Source organism: Mytilus galloprovincialis, chromosome 2 (assembly GCF_965363235.1).
Source record: "Mytilus galloprovincialis chromosome 2, xbMytGall1.hap1.1, whole genome shotgun sequence".
NCBI classification, from domain to species: Eukaryota; Metazoa; Mollusca; class Bivalvia; order Mytilida; family Mytilidae; genus Mytilus; species Mytilus galloprovincialis.
The window spans coordinates 89,826,227-89,840,365 of NC_134839.1; positions in this window are offsets into that span (position 1 = coordinate 89,826,227).

Below are 14,139 nucleotides of genomic sequence, written 5' to 3' on the forward strand. Positions count from 1 at the left end.
ACCAAGTGTTGTTACTTTGTAGCCGATCCATTATCCAAGATGGCCGCCAGCAGGGACTTAGTTTAACATAGGACCCTATTGGAAGTGCATACAAATGACTTCTTCTAGTGAACCACTGAATGGAATGAAACCAAACATGGCATGAATGTTCCTTATGTGGTGCTGACCAAGTGTTGTTACTTTGTAGCCGATCCATCATCTAAGATGGCCGCCAGCGGGGGACTTAGTTTAACATAGGACCCTATGGGAAATGCATACAAATGACTTCTTTTAGAGAACCACTGAATGGAATAAAACCAAACATAGCATGAATGTTCCTTATGGGGTGCTGACCAAGTGTTGTTACTTTGTAGCCGATCCATCATCCAAGATGGCCGCCAGCGGGGGACTTAGTTTAACATAGGACCCTATGGGAAATGCATACAAATGACTTCTTCTAGAGAACCACTGAATGGAATGAAACCAAACATGGCATGAATGTTCCTTATGAGGTGCTGACCAAGTGTTGTTACTTTGTTGCCGATCCATCATCCAAGATGGCCGCCAGCCGGGGACTTAGTTTAACATAGGACCCTATGGGAAATGCATACAAATGACTTCTTCTAGAGAACCACTGAATGGAATAAAACCAAACATTGCATGAATGTTCCTTATGAGTGCTGACCAAGTATTGTTACTTTGTAGCCGATCCATCATCCAAGATGGCCGCCAGCAGGGGACTTAGTTTAACATAGGACCCTATGGGAAATGCATACAAATGACTTCTTTTAGAGAACCACTGAATGGAATAAAACCAAACATGGCATGAATGTTCCTTATGAGGTGCTGACCAAGTGTTGTTACTTTGTAGCCGATCTGTCATCCAAGATGGCCGCCAGTGGGGGACTTTTGAATGAAATTAAACATGTTCCTTTCCTTATAAATGAGGTTGTGTTTTCACTTTTAGCCAAATTTTATATTTTTTTATATGATTTCAAAAACCCAAGTAGAATCAGGTGAGCGATACAGGCTCTTGAGAGCCTCTAGTTTCAAATAGAAGTTATTTGATGTCAGTTTATAATTAACAGATAAAAATATATACTGAACAAAAAAGTTTAGATTTTCTATTGACATGACTGATATTTCAGTTCAGTTTCAAGTATTAAACAATTTCTTCAAAACCAGATCTTTAAAAATGACATTTTGAGACATTTCATTATTATTATGAACTAAATGAATGTTGAATTTGAATGTTCATTCAAACACGCACTTACAAAGGGAGAATTGGAATTTTTTTCCGAATTCGATGATATTTTGTTCCCAAAAAAATAAATAGATCTACAGTAAACATGGTATAGTTATTTTTTAAAAAGTTTGAAAAAAAAATTATGTTCAATCTAGACAATGAATGTTAATTTTCTTCCATATTGTCATGAAATGACTTATCTGTATGTGTTTCCTCTTAAAAGATGAAATTGAAATTTTTTTATGTGCATTTTTTTTAGAAATTTTCAAAAATGCCCTAATCATTTTATATTGTTGGTTAATGTTTTCTATTTATTCATCAAATGAAATAAAAGATACCTTTAAATTTTTATTTTTATTACAATATTTCATGTGAAAATGAATGGATTCTAAGAAACCTTCTTTAAAAGTTAAAGATACTTATTGCCTCATCACAATAAATGCTAAGGAAAGGCAAGACAACCATTTGCTATTTAAGCAACTGGTAACTTAATTTTATAAATGCTTTATATATATAATTTATAAGGTAGATAATGCTTATTAGTTTATAGATTTCTTATCGTGTAAATTTTGTCAGGCATACTGTCATGACTGTTATGTCTGTTGTTCTTGACATTTTTTTGTTTCAATGGCTTGAAAGTTAATGTTAAATTATTATCAAGAATATTTTGAAAGACAAAAGAATGCCAATACCTAAAGTGTTTCCTAATGGGTACCAATAATAGAGCAATTTATACTCTGGTTCAGTTTTAAGATTTGTTAAATATACTTGCCTAATAGCGATGTTACTCATTTTACTCAATGTCAACCTCGGGTGTTGATGGTTAGAGTCTTTTTAATAACTTGACAATCTCATTTTATGTAAGCACACTATTTCAATGAAATGTATAATCCCAATAACATGTAATGATGCTTCTAAAGAAAAAAATTCTACTAAATAAAGAATTTTTTATAAGAAAATTGTTGTAAATGTCAACTAAGACACCAGGCTTGAAACATTAATGAAATGATTTTCTATATCCAGGTTTTATTCTACACAGTCATATAAATTAAAAGCAATAACTTTTATATTGTATTTTGTAAATAAGATTGACAAAGTTTAAGCTATTGCATTTTTAGTTTTAGGAATTACCCATAAGATTTTTAGCGTGCATGCCCATTGTGTTGCTAGAAGTAAAAAGTGACTAAGTGACTCTTTCGTTGACTTTTAAAACGACTAAGGGGAATTTAGTTTTGGTAAGTCATTAACATGATTAAGCTAAACGGCAATCGATCTGAAAAGTGGTACCCCCCTAAAATAACTAATAAATAAATAATTTAAAAAAATAAATACCCTTATGCTCTTTCCACAAAAATTTGGGAATGTGGGGCAGAAAAAATGTTTTTCTTGATTTTCTCAAAACTGTTTGGAATTTTAGACATGTATGGTGAAATAAAATTAAAAGAAAAATGTATGAAATTGAAGAAAGTCCTTTTGGATAGAGGATGATTCTTTGATTCAGATTTAATAATAAGTATCCATTACATTTGTGTTTAATATATTTTTTCTTTTTCTACACTACAAGTACAGTATGACTGAATCTAGTTAGAATGTTCAAAGATGTATTGTTAGTGTAAATCTGTTAAAGGCTTGGTTAATAATTGTATACCACAGTATAGATAAGGGGTATATAGATGTAAGCTTAAGGATATTTTAAAGGTGCTCAAATTATTAAAAAAGATATAAATATGAAGAGTAATTTCAATACACCAAAGAATACTGTTTAAGTAGATTGATTGTGGGATCACTGGAAAGATTTTGACTTTGATGATCAAATTGAACACTATTAAATGTATTATATCTGATATTGTTCTGATATAAACTATAATGTATTTAAGCAAACACAATTGTGAAAACTGATGGGGTATATTTAATGTGATATTTTGAAATGAGGGTACATATATTAATTTGAACTAAGATTAAAGAATGATTAAGGTTTAAGAAGGTTTATTTTACATATATTTGTTAGTCATAATTTGCATAGTTGCCATCCCTTGCAGCTGTTAGCATTGTCAAGCTTGAATAAAAATGAAATGAAACCTGACCAACATCTTGCATGTAAATAACTGGTTTATACCATGGTCACACTCAACAATAGGGTTTTGAGAAATGGGTTCTCAACAGTGATGAATATTGACATCAAATAAATCAATAATTCATTATGTTCCCTCTTCTTTTTTTGTCCAACTCAACTCAATTAAAAATTTAGAATCACAAATTTCTGACCTCAAGTTTTATTTTACCTGTTGTCTATAAATTTGATCGACATCACAAATTTTGGTTCAGTGTAATTTTGGCCTAAATTTAATGACTAAAAACAATATCTGTTGGTTAGATCATTAAAACTAAACCGAGTGATAAGAAGAAGATCAAGTATATTTGGCCTAAAGAATTGTTAAAAGGTTTACATGTTTGTCTGACCAAGGTCACTTGACTTCATTAGTCAACTCTACCACATGTAAGGGTTTGGCGTTTTATAATAAGAATGTTATATGTAGTGTTTTCATGTTTATTGGTTACAATAAGTCATTTTTTTTCACATCTATAATTTGTGAATGAAAGTAGTAATTGTTGTTGAGAGATTTGCAGTATAAAGACAGCATCTGTTAGAGTTTTATAGGTTAACTTCTTGTTTTTTGTCTTGTTCATCTGTTTTGTCCATCCATAATCTCATACTTAAAACAGGAATGATAAAACCACTTGACAGAATTTTTATACTTGTGTAGTTGTGCTACTTTTAATTTATGTAATAGTTTCATTTTCCAATTTAAATTACCAACTGCTACCCTTATTTTGCAAAGGGAACTGGAAGGAACACTAGGTAGGACAGACTGTAAACAAACTTGAATGGAAGAAAGAACCTGTTTTGATGGTTTTAATATTGTGTATGTAAACTTTTATGAAATTTCATTGCATAATCACTTTGCCATCATGTTTTTACCAGAAATGTGTAATGCACTTGCAAAGAATAAATTATGGCATTCCTTCACAATACACCAAGCTCCTTCGTCTCAGTTTGTGTAGCTTGAGAAAGTTTGTCCTAAATATATACTGTTCCTTAAAATCAAATTCGAAGTCTGTAATTGACAAATGAACCATTGAACGGATTGATTTTTACGATATCTAACAGTAAACCTAGATTTCCATTTTTACTTATATGGAAGTTTTTAAAACAAATCACACAAAGACAACATTGGAATATGTTTAAATGTCAGAATAACTTACTGAAGCTGTATACTTTTCTAATTATTTTTTGGAATGTCAGTCTGAATGTGAAAAATTAGAAAACTTTCTCATTGGAAAATAGAGTAATAAATTTAATTTACTGTAATTTGATGAAATGTGTGAATTTTTAACAAAGGTAATAGAATTGATTTCAACAATTAGATTAAATACTTTTCACCAAACTCTTATGTAGTTTTATTAATTTTTCAAATTTTTCAAGATGTATCTGTATTTTGTGATAGACTGAAAAAAAATTATAACCTATTTCATGTCATATAGATTTATAAATTTATATTTATGTGTATAAAATGAATGGCAATTTGTTTATTTTAAATTATGTAGATAGTCATGGATGTACAATTAAAACGAGATGTTTTATTATTATATGTACATAAACAAACATGTAATATATTATTGTATGTGTACAAACAAAAAGTAAGTGTATGATATCCTCAATTGTAATTTAGAGTGGAATTTGAAAATTCCATGTCACTCAACTATCTCATGTCAAAAATAATAAAATATCAAACAATCTGATTTATTTCTGTTACAAATACAAATGGGTCTCAGTGGTCAAGCAGTCTTTTAAGTTGTCAGTTAAAACTTAAAAACACTTCTTGTGTTGAAGTCCAATTTGAACTGACAGGGGTTTACACATTCTCATTAAGGAGGCTATTAGTTTTTAACTGGATTTTTGTGACAAAAATGTCGGTTATTGATTTGGGGATGTACGGCGGGCGGCAATCAAATGTTGTCCGTGCATTAACTCATGAACTGTTCAACCAAAGCTTTTAAAATTTTAATATGTTATTACTGACAACTATACGAAGGTCAAGTTTAATAATGGCGATTTTGACTTTTACCGTTCAGGAGTTATGGTTCTTGAAAGATTGAAAAATGGAGTTTCCAGTTGTGTCCGTGCATTTATGCATGAACTGTTCTACCAAAGCTTTTGAAATTTTAATATGCTGTTACTGATGACAAAATGGAGGTCAAGTTCAATAATGACGATTTTGACTTTTACCGTTCAGGAGTTATGGTTCTTGAAAGATTGAAAAATGGTGTTTCCCGTCGTGTCTGTGCATTTTCTCATGAACCATTCAACCAAAGCTTTTGAAATTTTAATATGTTGTTACTGATGACAAAATAAAGGTCAAGTTCAATAATGACGATTTTGACATTTACCGTTCAGGAGTTATGGTTCTTGAAAGATCGTAAAATGGCATTTCCATTCACGTTGTTGCATTTACTCATGAACCATTCAATCTAAGCTTTTCAAATTTTAATATGTTGATAATGATGACAAAATGGAGGTCAAATAAATGTTAATAAATCCGGTTTGCTGTCGTTGTGACAGCCTCTTGTATCTTGATAATGTTGCCTCCTCCACCATCAAAACTTCGAATTCACTACCATACATATTATGGTATACCAAAGATTATTCATCCTAAACACTTTTGTACGATAATTCAAATTGGCTTTTATCAATTCTCATATAGATTCAACACAAGATTAGGATTGACAGAAGAAAGCTCTCTTTAGAATCCTGGATTGATCCTCCAAACTTTATGATTTTATGATTGCAGGAAAGAACCTCTTTTTAGCTCACCTGGCCCGAAGGGCCAAGTGAGCTTTTCCCATCACTTGACGTCCGTCGTCGTCGTCCGTCGTCGTTAACTTTTACAAAGATCTTCTCCTCTGAAACTACTGGGCCAAATTAAACCAAACTTGGCCACAATCATCATTGGGGTATCTAGTTTAAAAAATGTGTGGCGTGACCCGGCCAACCAACCAAGATGGCCGCCATGGCTAAAAATAGAACATAGGGGTAAAATGCAGTTTTTGGCTTATAACTCAAAAACCAAAGCATTTAGAGCAAATCTGACACGAGGTAAAATTGTTTATCAGGTCGAGATCTATCTGCCCTCAAATTTTCAGATGAATCCGACAACCTGTTATTGGGTTGCTGTCCCTGAACTGGTAATTTTAGGGAATTTTTGCTGTTTTTGGCTATTATCTTGAATATTATTATAGATAGAGATAAACTGTAAACAGCAATAATGTTCAGCAAAGTAAGATTTACAAATAAGTCAGCATGACCAAAATGGTCAGTTGACCCCTGAAGGAGTTATTGCCCTTTATAGTCAATTTTTAACCATTTTTTCGTAAATCTTAGTAATCTTTTACAAAAATCTTCTTCTCTGAAACTACTGGGCCAAATTAAACTAAACTTGGCCACAATCATCATTGGGGTAACTTGTTTAAAAAATGTGTGGTGTGACCTGGCCAATCAACCAAAATGGCTGCCACGGCTAATAATAGAACATAGAGGTAAAATGCAGTTTTTGGCTTATAACTCAAAAACCGAAGCATTAAGAGAAAATCTGACAGGGTTTAATTGTTTATCAGGTCAATCTATCTGCCCTGATGTTTTCACATGGATCGGACAACCCGTTGTTAGGTTACTGTCCTGAATTGGTAATTTTAAGGAAATTTTGCCGTTTTTTGTTATTATCTTGAATATTATTATAGATAGAGATAAACTGTATACAGCAATAATGTTCAGCAAAATAAGATCTACAAATAAGTTTCAATGACCAAAATAGTCAATTGACCCCTTAAGGAGTTATTGCCCTTTATAGTTAATTTTTAACATTTTTCATAATTTTTTGTAAATTTTTAGAAAATATTTTCCACTGTAATTACTGGGCCAAGTTCATTATAGATAGAGATAATTGTAGCAACAAGAATGTTCAGTAAAGTAAGATCTACAAACACATCACTATCACCAAAACACAATTATGTCATGAATTTATCTGTGTCCATTGTTTAATATGCACAAGACCAAGGTGAGCGACACAGGCTCTTTAGAGCCTCTAGTTTAGCCGTTTTTGTAAATCTTAGTTATCTTTTACAAAAATCTTCTTCTGAAACTACTTGGACACAATTATCTTTTGGGTATCTAGTTTTAAAAATGTGTCCGGTGACTGGGCCATCCAACCAAGATGGCAACCACGGCTAAAAATAGAACATAGGGGGTAAAATGCAGTTTTTGGCTTATAACTCAAAAACCAAAGCATTTAGATCAAATGTGGTTAAATTGTTTATCAGGTCAAGATCTATCTGCCCTGAAATTTTCTGATGGATTGGACAACCCGTTGTTAGGTTGCTGCCCTGGAATTGGTAATTTTAAGGAAATTTTGCTGTTTTTTGGTTATCTCAAATATTATTATAGATAAACTGTAAACAGCAATAATGTACAACAAAGTAAGACCTTAAAATAAGTCAACATGACCAAAATGGTCAATTGACCCCCTAAGGAGTTATTGTCCTTCATAGTCAATTTTTAATAATTTTCATAAAATTTGTAAATTTTTACTATCATTTTCCACTGAAACTACTGGGTTAAGTTCATTATAGATAGAGATAATTGTAAGCAGCAAGAATGTTCAGTAAAGTAAGATGTACAAACACATCACCAAAACACAATTTTATCATGAATCCATTTGCGTCCTTTGTTTAATATTCACATAGACCAAAGAGAGCGACACAGGCTCTTTAGACCTCTAGTCTATTTTTGTCTGGCCTGTGACAGAAGTTGAATTAGGGAATACAATCTAGCATCCACTGGGAAACTTTATATAAAGCTTTAAATTTCAGAAGGCCAGATACATGGGCACTTCATACCTTTAGTGCAGATGTAACAGTTTCAATTCGTCTCGTCTAATGTCCTTGACCTCATTTTCATGGTTCAGTGACTGCTTGAAAAAAAAAAAACTTTAAAAATATCCATAGTTGGTATATCATGGGTACCTTGCAATGTCTACATCTCCTTCGGTGGTTTATCTAACCTAGACCTCATTTCATTGATCAGTGATGTTATATGGTAAAGTTTATAATTGAAATGCTATAAACATACTATAAAACACAACTATATTTGATATATGTGATGGTTGTGAGGTGTACATGTCAGACTAGCAAGTTTCACTTGACCTTGACCTCAATTTCATTGTTCATTAAATAATGGTTATTTTTTAGGTTTGCTCTATTTCTTAGATACTATAAGCAATAGGTCCACTCTATTTGGTGTATGGAAAGATTGTTTATGTACTTGCTGTCTGGCAGGTGTTATCCAACATTGACCTTATTTTCATGTTCCATTGGTTATGGATAAGTTTTCATAATTATTTCAGTTCTATTATACTATAAGCAATAGGTCAACTATGTTTTGTGTATGAAATGATTGCAAGGTGTAGATGTCCGTCCGTCTGGCAGTGTTCAAATGACCTTGATGTCAATATTGTGGTTCATTGGTCAATGTTGTAAATTTGCAGTTTCATCTGTTTCTAAGACATGTTCTTATAGCAAAGAGACCACTTTATTTGGTGTATGGAATGCTTGTAAGGTGTACATGTTTGTCTGTCATTATTTTCAAAATTCATTTGAATGATTTAAAATGTGAAGTTTATGTTCAAACCTTCATATTAGAGACTTTCAACATGTATTCAATGATAAGTAAACATGCAAGATATTTAGCATGTGCACTCGTGCATACTTTTCCTGTTTGTCCTAATAGAGCAATGAAACTTTAAATGTAAGATTTAAGTAAATTTTTCACATAGTGTACCATATCATGATTTTGTTTGAACTGAATTACTGTAAACTTTACACAATTGTTGGAATTGATGAATATAAACCCTGAAAAATTTCAGATATGTCATTCCAGAGTTTATTGGACTTTGAATGTCAGATAAATAAAATGCATTTTTGTTATACATGCAAAGAAAACCACAGGATAATAGAAGGAGGAATTACATTCCAGCTACAATGTAAACTATGTATAAAGTGTATTTCAGACCTTGATGCTTCATGTCTAGTCCACAAAATTAATATCAAGTTTTTTTAATTTTCTCTGTCATATATCCATTGTCCTTGATCTCATTTTTAGGTTCAGTGTCTGCTTAGAATTTTATTGCTATGTGAAACAATTATGAAGAATAGGATAACAATATTTGGTGGCCTCAGATCACAATTAATTCCCTTTGTTCGTGGTCTAGGAATATAGTTCCCAATTATTATATGGGGTATTTCTTCCCAAGTAATCTGTCTACTGTTTTCTTTGAAATGTTTACTATTTAAGTGGTCCTATTAGTTGCATATATATTGAAATAAGTAAAACATGTGGAAAAAAATTATTGTTGAAAGTGAAAGTAGTGATTTGGCCAAAATGAAAGTAGGGTAGAAATCAGCCTTCGTCATTATTCAAGATTTAAATCCTACCATTGGCATGCTAATAGGGCCCTCAAAAGAAAAAGCACTGATGGATTGTCCTGGGACAAGCATATTTTATTAGAATAATAATGGTCTATAAGCAGTTAAATTTATTTCATGTTTGTAGCGGTGCAAATTTTTTAATTCAATTTGACTTTAACTAAAAAATGCATTGTAGCCAAGGGGAAGAATAATTGTGTTCTGAGGCCTAGGAATATGGCTTTCTTGCTAGGGCTATTTGTCTGTCAGATAGCACCTGACCTCAACCTCATTTTATGGATCGGTGATCAAGGTTACGTTTACATGGTCAAGTCTGTATCTTGGATACTACATGCATAGGCAATAGGTCAACTATATTGGGTGTATGAAATTATTGTAATAAGTTCATGTCTGATAAGCAGATTGCATCTGACCTTGACCATTTAACGGTTCTTCGTTGAGTTTTTATGGTTTGGTCTATTTCTCTTATAGTGGTATTACTAGGAAGAGGAAATATAATTGGTGTATGGAATAATTGTATGGTAAATATGTCTGAAGGACAGGTTTCTTGACCTTATTTTCAAGGTTCATGATTTTGTGTGCTTATTAGTTACGATAGGCAAAAGTTCAAATATATTTGTAAGGTATATATGTCTGTCTTGCAGGGTTTATAAGATTTGACTTCATTTTCATGGTTTATTGGTCAATGTTAGGTGTATTGAATGAGTGTGAGGTCCCTATGTCTGTCTGGTATGGTTATCCTTATCTTAACATTATCAATGATCCATTAAAATGAGGTCAAGTTTAAGTGATACAGTAAAAAAAACCTTCATATAATGGATTTCAACTTACATTCATAAAAAAGTATAGATGGGAGACTTGTTTTAATATCACATACCAGCTGTTTCAGAGAAGATTTGGTAAAAATTAATAGATGACAGAGAACGATAATGACAAGTGAAGAGAAAAGTTCCCTAGGCACTTTTGGGTGAACTAAAAAAACTTGTTGAAGGGAAGGACTTTCAATGGTTAAGTTATAGGGTTCACATATTTGCAGTCATCTTTACCTTAGTGATAAAGAAAATGTCAACCATCTCTACTTAGTAAAGATACATAATTGATAAATATTTTGCAGAATTAACATATGAAAACCCAAATGTTATATATAGCATTTTAATTAGAAATCTTCAGGTAATGAAAATAACATAGAATGACTCACAGTAAAGAAATCCAGCATTACAGAAACACTGGGTATTAGTCTTATATAATGTAATTCAAATAAGATATCAAAATATAATGATATTCAGTAACACTATACAACTATTATTATTATTGCATATAAAACACAAATAAAAATACAAAGTGTAAAATAGATAATAAGACAGAAAAGAAAAAGAAAAAGATATAGATCAGAACATTAAGTATTTTTTTTAATGTCGAAACATAATTCACCAGCATTTTTTTGATTTCTGTTTGATTAAACAAGAGTTGACATATTATGATAGGTTTAAACGTCTCTTCTACCACAATAGAAGGCCATCAACTGCTTCAGAAAAAATTAAAAATCGACATACCCCATACTTCAAACATGATATATTTATAGTTGCTGAGGTATTTTGAAGAGTAAACATAACTGAATGAGTAAAGAGTGCACACGATGAAATGTCTTGCCTGCTTTACTGACCATGACTGATTTAATGTTGAAATTCAGATTTTTTTTTTTTTACTAAGCATAAGTATCACATAAATTTTACATAATTAGTAGTGGTCATGACAACCAGGTAAAGGTAAGAAAAACCCTGATAGATCAGACATGTACACCTTACAATCATTCCATACACCAAATATAGTTAACAGACTGCTTATATCATCCATGAGACCAAACCATCCAAAACATTGACCATTGACCATGACAATAAGGTCAAAGTCATGTGATACATTCCAGATAGACATGTACACCTTTAATTCATTCCTTGCACCAAATATAGTTGACAGACTGCTTATATCATCCATGAGACCAAACCATCCAAAACATTGACCATTGAACCATGACAATAAGGTCAAAGTCATGTGATACATTCCAGATAGACATCATGAGACATGTACACTTTTAATTCATTGCTTAGTATCTAAGAGACAGACCAAACCAGGAAAACATTGACCAAAGTTTGCAACTTATAGATTTTAACTATAAATGATTGGCTTTTTCAAAATCAATATTCTGATTAAATTCAACCACATTGACACGTCAGCATCCAGTATTAGAAAAACATGTGCCAGTAAACTTTCGTCAGAATGTTATTGCATTATCGGTTATAAACAGTTAACTGTATAGCACTCAAAAGTATCTGTGTTAGTTAACTGTATAACACTCGAAAGTACAAAAATGTATCTGTGTTCGTTTACTGAACCCAAATAAGTACAAAAGTAAATGACAGTAATCGTAATTAGAATAAACACCAACATATAAAGTATCTCATGTATCTAAGAAATGACTTAAACCTTTGAAGGATCCAATTACTATATATAATTATCTTACTTCTCATAATAAGTGTGAAACATATGACAAAAGCAGTCGCTGATCCATGATCATGTGCACATAGGCTGAACAGTCTTGCCTATGCCAATTGACATTTGATGGACGGAAATTTGTAATATAAGGCTTCTAAACAAGGTATGAAGCAACCAACAAGGTCTTCTATCTTCATATAAATAGGTAACACATTCATTGCAAATGGATGGCATCTAACACTGCATTGAAAGGTTAGACACAAAATCTTTTTTTTTTCTCATATAAATTTTCTTAAAAATGTGTTTATAGAAATGGCACATCACTTGTTAGTTCATTCACATAGATGTTACATTCATTTAAAAAAGTTATAACAGTATTTTAAGACAAAGCCTTAAAGCTTGAGATGAGGTAGGTGAAAGATTTCAAGTTGACATATTGTAAGTCTATCAGTGTTGGCAATATATCATGTCAGACTCTCGACTCTTGAGTTATCTAAACTAATTACTGTAAATTCAGCAATATTGTGTGCATTTATTATTGTGATTTTTTGAAAAATGGACAAACATGTGAGATTAATTAGTGCAATGTTGTAAAAATCTGCATACAGATATAGGAATCAGATGTAAGAATGTGAGTTCTTATTTTGTGATACTCACTCATTCGTATCATATTCAAATTAATAAAAACCTCACAATAAATTCTGAATTTACAGTATCTAAATATTTCTTTCAACAGAAATAAATAACTAAAGTGATGCATAGAATATTTCAACTCTTCATATACATGTATATTGTGTTAGAAAAAGTTACAAAGAAAGATGGTAGTCAAATACAATGATCACAGCATGATAAGACTAAAAACACAGATATGACAGAGGTATGCAAGAGTATTAAACATTTCTATATCTTAAAAACTTGACTAGTCTAAAAATAGATTAAAAAATTTAACCCCCTTAAAAATTAATAGTTACGACAGTAGATGCCTTTAAACTGCTTAGAGTATATGACAGATAAAATTATTCACTTCAGAGAAAAGAAGTAAATAAGGAAAAATAAGTGTCTTTTTTATAATGTAGCAAAATATATTTATGTTATTAAGACCATGGTTTTTAATTTGCTTCAATTATATTTACTCTGAAAATGTTAGGGTCTATGTTTGTGGGAATAAAAGATCGTATACACTGTATGTGCATTATTTCATATTTATATTACAAGAATAAAATGTTATGAAGGGTTTGTAAAAAACATAAAAATAACAATTCATTTTTTTCTTCTTTTGAAAATTGCAAAATTTGGTTGGCCAACAAATAAAAAAAAAAAAAAAATTGATCACTACTATCAAAATTGCTGCTCTAACCGATGCAATTAAAATTTGTTTTACACAGAGAGATAAAACTAGAGGCTCTCAAGAGCCTGTGTCGCTCACCTGTTACTGTATTTACTGTCGGCCATCTTGGTTGGCAGGCAGGGTCATTAGACACTTTTTTAAAACAGATACCCTAGTAATGATTGTGGCCAAGTTTGGTTAAATTTGACAAAAATGACAAAAAGGTTGTTCAATATTGACAATAAAGGACAATAACTCCTTAAGGAGTTTTCTGACAATTTTGGTCATGTTGACTTATTTGTAGATCTTACTTTGCTGAACATTATTGCTGTTTACAGTTTATCTCTATCTACAATAGTATTCAAGATAATAACCAAAAACTGCAAAATTTCCTTAAAATTACCAATTCAGGGGCAGCAACCCAACAACCAGTTGTCCGATCCATCTGAAAATTACAAGGCAGATAGATCTTGACCTGATAAACAATTAAATTCCATTAGATTTGCTCTAAATGCTTTGGTTTTTTAGTTATAAGCCAAAAACAGCATTTTACCCCTATGTT